The sequence below is a fragment of the Poeciliopsis prolifica genome, unplaced genomic scaffold (assembly GCF_027474105.1).
Source record: "Poeciliopsis prolifica strain line A6 unplaced genomic scaffold, Auburn_PproV2 SCAFFOLD157, whole genome shotgun sequence".
NCBI classification, from domain to species: Eukaryota; Metazoa; Chordata; class Actinopteri; order Cyprinodontiformes; family Poeciliidae; genus Poeciliopsis; species Poeciliopsis prolifica.
Window position 1 is genome coordinate 173830 of NW_026562532.1, and position 12755 is coordinate 186584.

At 35.3% G+C, this 12755-nt stretch overlaps 1 protein-coding gene and 1 long non-coding RNA gene across 2 annotated transcripts in view; one reads left to right on the forward strand and one right to left on the reverse strand.

Moving 5' to 3' along the window:
• The window catches only part of LOC129356137 (V-set and immunoglobulin domain-containing protein 1-like), a gene marked incomplete at its 3' end in the record, with an annotated part of 37119 nt that overhangs the window by 9113 nt on the left and 15251 nt on the right, over positions 1-12755 (forward strand). The window lies entirely within an intron of this gene.
• LOC129356132 (uncharacterized) lies at positions 5452-8047 on the reverse strand. Its single transcript, XR_008605375.1, has 3 exons — positions 7973-8047; positions 5925-6083; positions 5452-5812 (listed from the first exon to the last, which is right to left on the reverse strand). It is a non-coding gene; the product is annotated as an uncharacterized LOC129356132 (long non-coding RNA).

A 12755-nucleotide genomic window follows, 5' to 3' on the forward strand; every position in this document is an offset into this window, starting at 1 on the left:
AAATCAAACTGAACCAAGGGCCTATTGTTCATGACTGCGCTGCTTTTTGCATGAAGGTTTTGGTTCAAAGGTCATTTCAACTTTTAGTTATTAAATATTTGATATAAATGCATATTTTCTCTGCGTCATGTTTGCAGAAAAACGTCAGTTTCTGTAACAGCGATCATTAGAGAAACACTCAGTGAACTAAGATGTTTAGTTTCACTTTGATCAAACATGTTTTTAACAGTTTTATCATAATTAAAACTTCTCTCTGTTTTCTGCATGACTTTTAAACTAAAACTAAACTTTAAGCTAATTAAGCGTCTGCAGATCTGATCAAAGTGAAACATTTTATTTCCTCCATTTTGTGTTTCATCTGGACGCCATATTGAAATGATGATCCTCTGTAATCATCACGTGATCAGAGATCAATAGTAACTAGTTACATTTACTCAGTTACATTAACTTGAGTAACTTTTTAGAACAAATGTACCTTTAGTTGTTTTTATTACTTTTTACTTTTACTTGAGTTTTTTTTATTATGATGTTTTTCTAACTTGAGTCAAATTTCTGGATTTTCGACCCACTGAATAAAAACCAAACATGTTTTAACCAAGAATTAAACACAAACCTGCAGTTTTTGTTCAAGTTTTATAAGTTTTTTATGGAAAGAAACTGATTTGGAAAAAAAAATCCTAATTTAGTTATTTTGTTGTTGCTTAAATAAATTATTGTCATTTTTTCCTTAAAATATCAAAAATTCCTCAAAACCTAATATTTTGGTTTTCTGATTATGTAATTTTAAATATTAAATGATTGATAATTTGATCAGTAACTTTTTACCAACATTATTTTATTCTGACTGGAGTATAAATATGTTGAAGTAGTGCTACTGCTATTGGAGTAAAATGTTTTGGTCTCTGCATGTGATAACTTGTAGAAATAATGTCTATAATTAATGTGTTTTATTATTTCTAACAGAGCATCAATGCTGAACCGGACCTCCTCGTCTCTCCTGGTTCTGATTCTGAGTTCTGCTGCTCTGGGTGAGAAATATGACTGAATGTTTGAAACTGAACTTTAACTCAGAGCATGAAGGACGTCTCAGGTTTCTAGGAATAATTAGCAGATCTGATATCACTGGATCTATTTCCTGTCAGTGTTTTGATCACAACTTTTCATCTGAGCCGTTAAATAAACTTTTACCTGAAGCTTCGTGAGAAAATGTTTTAAATTGTCTGTCAGCGTCTGAAACATCAAATCCTGGATATTTGGAGGTGTGATGATGCATCAGATTATCAGAACTACTTCATCAAAGTGTTTCTGAGGATTCGTGTTGTGATTTCTTGCTTCTGTCTCTTTCTGACTCCTGCAGGAAAATCTCTGCCCACCGTGAATGAAACTCTGGACGTCTACGAGGCCGAGGAGAACTCCAACGTCACGCTGAAATGGATCCGTCCGGATCCGAACGCCACGCCGCCTGACTGGCTCTACGTCGATCTGATGAGCATGGAGCCGCTGAGGAGGATTTATCGGTTCGACAGCAGAGATAAGACGTTCACAGATGATGAGTTCAAAGGTCGACTGCACTGTGACCCCCAGCTGGTCAGGAATGGAGGGATCCGGTGTCTCCTGGCTGAAGTGAGGCTCAGCGATGCGGGTCGGTACCGGTGCTACGTCGTCATTGACGGAAGAAGAGACCATAGAGACTGGGAGCTTGTAGTCAGAGGTGAGTTTTTACTGATAAAAATGGTTTAATCTTTATTTTCTGGTCTTTTTTATGTTTTCCACTTTATTTTTGGGTCTGAAAAGCTGCATTTTCATTACAAATGTTTATTACAAACTGTCTTTGATATTTCATAAATGAAAAAGATTAAAAAAAAGAAAATATTTTACAGATACAGTGTTTCCATTAAATAAGAAATACAATTAAAATCACATGTGAATAATTTTATTCATGCAATAAGTCATTAAAAACATGAATGAGTCAAATGTTAAGACACAGAAAATTCTTCTTCTTCTTCTTAAATGCGTTTTTCCAAAATCGGGTTGTTTCCATGAAGCAAATTTTCTTTCATAATTTCATTTTACAGAGTTTTAACATCAATGGAGACGCAGCTACTGATTTATTCTTGATTCTTTCTTTGCAGCTTCCATTCCTCAGACTCAGGAGGAAACCCAAGAGCTGGTGATCGCGGGAGGTTTGGACTTATGTTGGTTTGGGTTTGTTCCTGCTGGCAGCAGGACGACTCGCCCTCCACTCTGCTGCTGGTTCAGGTTTCAGGTTCAGCTCATCAAACTCCAGGACATAGATTCACCAAAAATCCACAATCAGAATCACTCCCAATATTTTTTTTATTTTTTTTTTATCATGACCCGATTTTGTGTTAGAGGAGGCCTTATGACCTTATGACCTTATGACCTCCCCAAAGATTGCCCCGTCTTCAGTCCCTATTGGACTTGGAGCTCCAGCTGCTGTGTGTTTTATGGTTTCCAGAAACTGAGTTCTGGAGAATGAGCAGAACTTGTTCTGGAAATATTTTGGTTTGTTACAAATGCACTTTGCCGAAAGCGCTACAGAAACGGTGCTGCTATCAGTGGAATCACGGGAGGGAAATATTACACTGAGAAAACAGTTTCTACCTCATAGAAGTAGCGCATAAACATGGCCGACCGTCGATCTTCCTTTGGCCAAAAGGTTGGTGGGACGATTTACGGCCATGTCACAGGTTGTGGTGTCGTTGAGCCAGACACCAAATCCCTGAACTAGCTACCTCGACGGCTCGGATGTAGGAATGTAGACTGAGGTCTTATTTTAAATAAGCTTGTTTACTTAAATGCTATGCATGGAACAAGGTCAGATGTTACTGATGTTTAACTGTGATGTGATTCGTCTAATTTTGAGAGACATCAATCAACAAAGTGTCAATAAGCAACAAACTGAATCCTTGAATAAGCTTCCTCCATGGAGGAAAAGGTATTAACCGGTTTCCATGGCTGTAAAGCAGGAAACATGGCGGACCATGTATGGCTCATCCTTCAGTTCAGAGGTTTGAGGCCAAAGAAACTCTGAGTCTCTTTGGCCTCAAACAGAAAACTAGATCACGTCTGAATGGCTTTAAGCTGTTAAAGTGGTCATAGAGGAGAAGTGCATTGTGGGAAATGGTGTTTTGTGGAAGAAAACTCAAAATGCCAGAAATGCAAAGATGCATGATGATCATTTTGGTAAAGAATACTGCTGCCCCTTGTGGTCAGAAACTGGAAAATGACCCAAACTGGAAACACAGCCGTAAATAAGATTTTTAGTTCAGCCTCAGTTTGAAGATCTGAACTGCAGATGTTACAGTTCTTTGTCTTTTTCTGTAATATTGAGACAATAATTATTGATGATGTTGTTTCAAGTCACTGAAATGACGACAGCTGCATTGATGTTCAGTTTCAGTTCAAAGCAGCAGAACAAATAAAAATGCTGAATGAATTTGAGACGATGAAAGTTTCTAAATCAAGAATCTCATCTTTAAATCTTTAAACTGAGTTTTCAACATGATGACGATCTGCTGGCCTGATGCACAACTGGCTTCATAAAAATGAACAGAAACAAACAAATTGTCATTTCTGGCTGTTAAAACATATAAAATATTCATTAGAATCAAATGTTGACCTGAATGGTTTAATTATTCTATATAATTTTTGGTGGTTCAATCCAACGACTTTAAATCTCCAGATTCTCTCATTAAACTTTATTGATCACTGATGTGAAAACAGCATCAAACCAGCAGCTTTGCTCTCATATTGAATGAAACATTTTCTCTTTCTGTCATTTATTCTCATGTTCCAGTTCATTTGCTAGAAGAAAACGTTCAGGGTTAAAAAATAGGACAAGTCATCATTATCTATATAATCACATCTGATCTATATGACAAATTCAAAATATTCCCAAACTGAAAATATTTCCTTCATGTTTTTCTGTAACTTTAATGTCAGTAAATCAATAAACTGATTGCAAACGTCTGTCTGTGTGAACATGTGGAGTTTTAAAGGTTAATTTCTACATGCAGTCTGTAGAAATCTCAGAGCAGCTGGAAAATTTTAGTTTCTAAGTTTTGAAAAAGTTGTGATTATAATATTTTTACTCATTTATGATAAATCCATGAAAACAGATAGAAATGATTATTTCAACAGTTTTTACTCTTGAAACACAGAGGTGGTGCTGGCATGATATGGGCTGACAGTCTGTATAATACATGTTTGACTTGTAATTATAACATCTACATACTAATATTATATTTATAAAAGCTTCTGTGTGTTAATGTTTATATAGAAGAGAAAAACAGGAGAATTAATAATTTTATCATTTTAATACACAAATTAAAATTACAATTAGGATTAACACTGATAGTGAAAAAGTATAAAAACAGAACAAATCAAACTGAACGGATCCAGTCGGTCCATCACTCAGACCTTCAGCTCTATAAGCTCACAGTTCCTAACTCCACCACCAGGTGGCGCTCCAGTAGAACCCTTGATGGTAGAACTGGTCTGATGTCAGATCCAGCAGCTGGACTGGTTCTGCTGAGGTCCAAACGGCTGCAGCTCATGTTGGATGTTAAAAGGTTCTGCAGAGAATCAGGTTCTGACAACATGAGGGAAGAAATCTGGATTTATTTACAGCAGAACCTTCAGAACCAGAACCAGTGGAGCAGATCCAGAACTTCACTGGTTCATCAGCTGCTGCAGCTTAAAGCATCTAAGATCAGGGCTCTGGTTCTGGTTCTGGTTTCAGGTTCTGGTTCTGGTTCCAGGTTCTGGTTCTGGTTCTGGTTGAGTCCAGAATGTCTGTCTCCAGCAGCCAGCGGGTCAGAACCAGAACCAGAACATCACTCTGCTGCTGGTTCATGAACAGAAGGAAGAAAATCAGATAAAACCTGAAAAACTGAACTTAACAATAAATAATATTATATTATTTTCTATCTAATGAAATTGTTTCAGTTTTAAAATCCTTCATTTAAATAAACATCAGAGAAAAGAGTTTAATGCTACAGATCAACAATCTGTAACTTTTGATTAAAGTGAGATGAAATCTATTGAGAAGTCATCGAAACTCTCTAACTCTTCATCATCAACATAAAAGTTTCTTTCTCCTGGCAGAAAATATTTCACTAAAACCCAATAGAAAAGTCCAATCAGAGCTGCTGCTATCAGTCCCACACTGATGATGATAATAATGATGATGAAGAGGCCAATCCTTCCTCGTCTCTCTGGTTCTGGAGTCAATCTTGGTCTCTGAGTTTGGATCTGATCAGCAGCTGCTGGGAGAGAAATCAGAAATATTTATTAATATTTGATGGAAACTGAGATCCAGGAGGATTCATGGAGAAGATGAAGATGTTGGTTCATCAATACAGGAATCAGAATTTATTAAAGTTTCTAAAAATATTTGTTTACATATTAATGGTTTCTTCTCACCAGTAACGTTGAGTCGACATCTTCCAGAGTTGAATCCATCTTTAGTTTTCACTTCACACAGATACCGACCAGAGTCTTCAGTCCTCAGTCTGGACACATGGAGTCTGATTCGTCCTTCTCTGAGCACGTCTTTGTCAATCTGGACTCGTCCTGAAAACTGTTCATGCTGAGAATCTGGAATCTCAACTCCTTCATGGACCAGATAGAGAACTCGTTCTTTTTCATGGCTCAACAAGCTGCAGTAGATGAACGATTTCCTCCAGGTTTCCTGAGTCTTGGTGGTGAAGGTCCACTCCAGAGTGATGTTCTGCTTCTCCTCTGCCTGATAGCTGCTCTGTGTCACATTTCACTACAAATGTTGCTGCTGAGGAGACAGAGAGGGAAAGAGAGGAGCAGACACACTGAGAACTGGAACATGGGAGTCTTTCAGCTCCATCTAGAGAGCTTTCTGTCACAAAGACAAGATGGAGACTGACCACAGAGACATGAGCTGAGGATGAGGAGCAGCAGGATGCTGGACATCATCTGGCTTGGAATAACATCAGTGAAATGATGAAGATCATCAGATGTTGATCAGCTGGTTCATAAACTTTCTGTCGTTTTTCATCAAGATGGTAGAAAAGTTGTTTTTAATACTGAAAAACAAAACAGAGAAAATATTGTTTTAAACAGATCTCTACTGCCACCTTGTGGTGACAATCAATGCAGCAGCAGAAAAACACCAGGATGTTTCAGGTTTTTGAAGCTTCTTAGTAAAATCAGTCTGAAGACAAAAACAACAACAACAACATCATGGGTCAGTGAAATCTGAAAACTTAATAAAATAATTTAGTTTTCTCATTTTACTGTTAAATAGAAATATAAACATGTTTTATATCTACATTGAACTAGTGAACAGAAAATCTGCACAAAATTATTGAGAAAACTTTAGTTTTTTCTCTCATTTTGTCATCATTCATATGGAGAGACTTCATATCTGATCACTGAGTTCAGGTAAAACTGTTATTTAGGAAATTATTTTGGTTATTTTCATCATTTTGCAGAGTCAAATATTTAATTTGAGTTTATTTGATGTTTTCAGAAACACTTCAATAAAGACAACTGAACAGAACTGCAGTCCCATGTTTGCATCCTAGTGCTGCTGCAGCCTCTTTGTTTTCCTCTTTTATTCTCTTATCTGCTGACAATCACAAGCTGCAGCTGCATAACCATGTTTATGTGTGACTCCCATCAGTCAGACATAAACAGACTGAATCTGGTTGGACTCCTTTAAGGAGGAAACAGTTTGCAGAGAGAAATGAAAGTTAAACTCGTCCTTCATTCTTCGTCTCTCTTGGTGTCATTCATAAGCTGAGCTCAGTGTGGTGCAGCGCTGGACGGAGAATCAAACTCTGTATCTGTTCCATCTGTATCACATTATAACATTTGATCATTTTCTGCATTAAAACCTGTTTTTATTTTAACTAAATCTCATTATTCTCAAGGTCATTTACACTCAGTGGTTCTGATCGGGTTCTGAAACTGGTTAATGGACCTGCTGGAGCTCAGAGACAAGATGATTGAACTCCAACAGAGATTATAGCACAAACTAAATCACAGAACTTTTCCTTAGATGGGCTTTTTAGACAGCACATCTAAAAACTAGTAAAAGTGTAGAAACTTAATCAATGTTTATTTTAAATCTTTGCTGATTCTCAGCTGTTATTTTTTATTACTTAAACGTTCAAAGTGCAGAAAGATTCTGATTACAGAAACTGATTCATATTAATTTCGAGCTGAATTAAGAAAACAAAACTTTCTGGTTGTCAAAACCTTTTTCATCTAAAATGAACGAATTCTCACTGCACTAAGCAATTAATGTCACAAATACATTTAACCTGATTTCTTCTTTAACTAATGTAAGCCAAGGCGTAAATTCAAGCTGGGAGACTCTCTTCAGCCAATCAGCATCATCATTTACCATCCCTCCTCAGTCAGAGGAAGGATGGTAAATGAGGCCACGCCTCTGCAAGTGAGCGGCGCCAAGAAACAGGTAAATGTTACTTGAGCTTCGCCCCAAAGAAGTGAACTACTTGGAGCCGATCATCCAAGATCACGGTGATTCTCAACATGCACGTCTTCTGCTGGTCTGAGAGCCAAAGAACTTCAGGTCAACTAAACTTTCTAACTGCTGCTTTTCTCTCTCCAGATTGAACTCATGTTTGCAGTTCAGGTTCATTATTCAGCTTGAGTCGAATTAAAATCTCCACCATTCAGCAGAAAATGATATAAAATCTTTGTTTCTATTATTGTTTGTGGTTCAGAAACAGATTCTCTAAATGTCTGTCAGAAACCAGAAAGTCAATTTATTATTTTAAATCTTTGGTGAAACAAAAGAAACCAGATTTTTACCATTTTTACAGGTTGTAACATATCAACAACACTAATTATTATCAAGCTGTTAAATATTTTCATTTTCATCTTAAACAGTAAAAAGAGTCAGAATAAAAACTGATCAACAATAAACTAGAACAAACTGACTCACCTGCAACCTGGTGGATAGAACCTGTGGAGTCTTGAAGTTTTTCCAGATCTATTCCTTGTTGACTGAACAGTTTCAGCTTCAAGAGGGTTTAAATACAATGTTCCCAGTGGGTGGAGTCACATCAGACTAAAATAGGATTTCAGTTTACTTCCTTTTTTAATGTCATCACAACAAACTCAACTTTCATGCAGTTTCTTTCCTTCTCTCTGGTTGACCACAAGATTCGCACATCAAACTCACATCTCACATGTTTCATATTTAATCTAATTCGTCACTTTTGTCAAAGCCTCAGATTATTTTTACATTAGTTGATTAATTTCAGAATTAATAATTTTTATACAATTCTAAGCACATTTTCAGCCACTAAAGCAGATTTTCACTTTGTCTCTGAACTTTAGTATGAACCACTGAAGATAAACATGATTAAAGCTCAGATGTCAGAAATGAAAATTAATCAGAATTAATAAACTTTTGCTCTAATATTATGACCAATAACCAGTTAATGATGCAAACAGGTTTAGAAGATTCAAATCAATAAACAGAAATCATGTAAATAGGGAGAATAATAGTAAACTGATTATTAATACATGAAAACTTCATGCAGTGAAACACAAAAGACCGACATAAAAATGAAAAATCTTTAAACTTTAACTGATGTAAATAAATAGAGATGAAACATATAAAATTGTATTAATAATGCAAAACTAAATAATGCTGTTGTGCATTGGAGAGAATAATATTTACTAAGATAAAATATAAGTACATAAATTAGAATGAACACAGATAAAAGATAATAACTGAAGTTTAGGTAAAATTCCTTCATTGTTATGACTCATTCAACACCCTGGAATGTTTTTCTTGGTCTACAAGGTATGAAACAGGAAACTTGACACAAGAATCTGCTCAAAAGTATTTGAACCTGCTCCAAGGTCATGCATGTCCCTTTGACAAAAGCATGATGTGTTTTTTGCAAAGGAAACTTCCTGAGTTAACAGGAAATAAATATCAAACATGCTGATTCACCTGCAGCAGTTTGTTACAAAGACAACATTCATTTATAAACATTATTTGATTCTTTCTCTGTTCAGTTCAACTTTCAAAACTCTAAAGATCCTCATTCTGACTTTTCCAGTCAGAGCCTCTGATCTGATCATTCAAAGTAAAACATGTTTTAATTTCACTGAGTATTTTATTCAATGATAAATGAGCTGAAGTTTCTCCTTCAGAAGCTGCTATGAAATGATGGCAGGTGAAAAATCATGTTAACATTGTTAAAGTTGATGCTTTGCTAAGAATGTTGGAGCAAATAAGATGAAAAATGTTTCAGTTTCATCTCCATCATGTTTCTCAGTCTCTAACAGCAGAAACGTCTCAGAGACGCATCAGGTCACATGTAGAAAACAGTTTAACCTGAAAACCAACTTTCAGAAACAAATGGAGGATCCAAATGTCTCTTTCTCAAACACTGAGACACTTTGACTCTATTACTCTTTATTTCTCCTAGAACAGATTTTATCATCATACAGTCAGTGTGATGGTGTAACTCTGCAGGAATCTGCAGCAACACATCACTATAAACATCAGTGGATGATCCCTGTCCTCAGACAGACAATGTGTGACAAACTGAACCAACATTTCTGAACAGTGTCTGTTTGGGTCACACAGAGCTTGATGAACATCAGAGCACAGTGATGATGATTCCCTGTGTGATGACAGACCGGTGAAGGTTTGACAGGAATATTTGTTTCATTATAATCCTGTTTATTGATCCTTAAGATCATTAAGATCATAAAGTGATTATTTATCACCAACATATCAGCCTGATCTCTACTTGAAAAAGCCAGGAGTTAGTATTTTATAGCTAATTGGTTAATGGCCTGTTATTGTTTTTAGTTTTTAACTAAATTAGTTTTACTGTCAACATAAATCCTCAGTTAGATAATTAAACCAGATTCATGCTTCATTTTTGTTGACTGTTCTGCTATTTTAATGTAATTAAAAACAAACTGCTGCTCATGTGAATCGATGTGTTTGAACAATTCACCCTAATTTTATTATCATACTGAATATTTCACTCATTCTGCAGCAGCAACCAGTTAGTGACTCTGAAATTATTCACCAGTGTTATGGTTTCATCCAATCACTGACTGACTTCATGTCTTTTATACCAAAGGCCAAACATCATTTGTGTGTGTTTCTCATACATGGGCCAGACGTGGCCGTCGAACAGGCCAGGTGGGTCAGGCACCTTGTAGTTCCTCGAGGACCTCCTCTTTTTGCATTCTTCGTAGGGGATGGACATAAAGTAACGCTGGTTAAACACGTCAATCAAAGGCTGATAGGTGTAAAGCAGAAAGCCCTCCACAATAAGGATGTGAGTTGGTCCAAATGGTTTTCCACTTGGATCCCTTCCTTTGAGGATGTCTCCAACCGGCACTCACTGAGAGTGTCTGTAATCAGAACTGTGACGATGATGATGATGATGATGATGATGATGATGATGATGATGATGATGATGATGATGATGATGATGATGATGATGATGTGATGATGATGATAATAATAATAATAATGGAGGAACTGGGTTCCTGTCTAAGAAAGAAATTCAAATAATTTATTATTTAGTTAAAACTCCAACTAAACACAATAACTTTTATCCATTGAGACATTAAATATATTCATAGTTTATTAAACTTAGCAAAGGTTGATGAGGATTTGCCAATCATTAGATTCTGTTTTTATGTTTTACACAACAATCCAACTTCAATGGATTTGGGATTATAGGGATTATAACAATTTTTCTTACACGATCTGAAATCTGACTTTTTTTAATTCAAACTTTGTGACATGTTTGGTTATAAAAAATGTAATTCTCATTTTTTAAATTTATATATTGGATCATCACTTGCATAACCCAATTTAATATTTTATTTCTGATAAATTAATATCAGATGATGTCAGCACTGAAATTGTTTCTTTTACACATTTTTCTGTTGTTGATTCAACCAAAAACAACAGATTTATTATTTTTACCAGTAGCAGAGAACATATGTTTTGTGTCTTTCTTAATCTAAATATTAAAATTCATTATTAATGCATTAATGCATTTTGTTACTCAGCATAAATCACTTTATCAGATGATGTTTATAATGTTTAATGTTGTAAATTAATCCTAATTTGTTCTCAGACCTTCATCAAAATGTTTTTATATTGTTAATGTTTCCAGAACTTTAATTAAATATTCTAATGCAAACATTTTCTTTTTCTCAAGATCTACAGATTAAATTAACAAGTTAATGAGAAACTAAATAAAAAAATATATCAAAGAACTTCAACAATAAACTCTAAACCTGAAACTTGGAGCCAGTTAGATTGTTAACTTCTGAATGAAAGTGTAATTAGTGCAACTTTATTCACAGGTGGAGCCACAAGAAATGCAACAACAGTTTTGTAAAGTTTTTTCCTCTTTATATGATGATCACATGACCTCCAGGCAGGCCTTCATGATAATGAATAAGACATTCAAGATAAATACACAAAATTACAGAAACAATAAATAAATAAATAAATTATAAAGTCTTTATAAACAAACTTGTCCTTCAAAAAAGGTTGAGACCAAAACACCAACTGAAGAGTTTAGTCATTCAGTTTTTAGAGAGAAAAGAAGAAAACAGTAAATGATGCAAATAGAAAAGATTGAGCTTGTTTTCATTTATCATTATGAGATTTATCATTATTTATCATTATGACAGGATGAACTGCAGGCTTCTTGTAACGTGGCAAATGTTTTCTACACCTTCACTGAATCAAACTCAAGGATTTTTTATTTTCTTCAGTAGGAATAAAAACAAACAAACTGGTTCTCCCTGCAAATGCCGCTACCTGCAGTCTGCAAAGATTTACATTTCTATCTTGTTTGTTTTCACTGTTGTACAGTGACTCATTCCTCCTCCAGTTATAAATAGAAGCTGAACTTTAAGGTTTATTTTGCTTCACATTCTGATGTTTTTCTCTCCTCAAAATCATCACATCATCCAAGTGATCGATATAAAAACAAAAGAGCAGATCATAAATATTCTTCTATTTAATGTTAACTTCCTACAGATTGTTGCATTAGTACTGAAGATGAAACAGAGCTGAGCTGCAGGATTAAAATGTTGATTTAAGGTCAGAAACTAAAAGGATAAAAACATTTTATTGAAGATTTTCTGTTTCTGAGCTTTGTTGAGACAGATCTGTGTTTTCAGGGAGACAGAAAGTTGAAAAGCTGCAAAGTGTTTCTAAAGAATGAGGAAGAAATTATTGGAGTAAATATGAGATTATGTTGGTAGGATGAATATAGGACTGAGATCAGGACTTTGTGGAGAACAAGAGGAATTTATTGCTGTAAAGCCACTTTGGCTGTTTTACAGAGCAGGTTCATATTTTACTTCTGCATATTGTGAAACACCATAACAACATGACACATCGTTGTTCAGATGCTGGGAAACTATTCAGTAACACTTTATGCAACTTCACTGAACCAGTTGTTACTTTTAGTAACCGGTTGTTATTTTTAGTCTGTAAACTAAATGTCACAAACTTAATGCCTGATATTAGATATGTGACATAAAGTTTGCATGCAAGATTCAGTTCTGCAGTTCTGTCTTCATGAACAATTTATCTCTAAAATTATTTTCATTTTAATGTTCATCAGATTTTCCTCATTCATGGTGTGAGAAAGTCAAACAGCTCATCAGTTTCTCTTTTGTTACAGCAGGAAAACTTTGATTCAGTCTCTCTT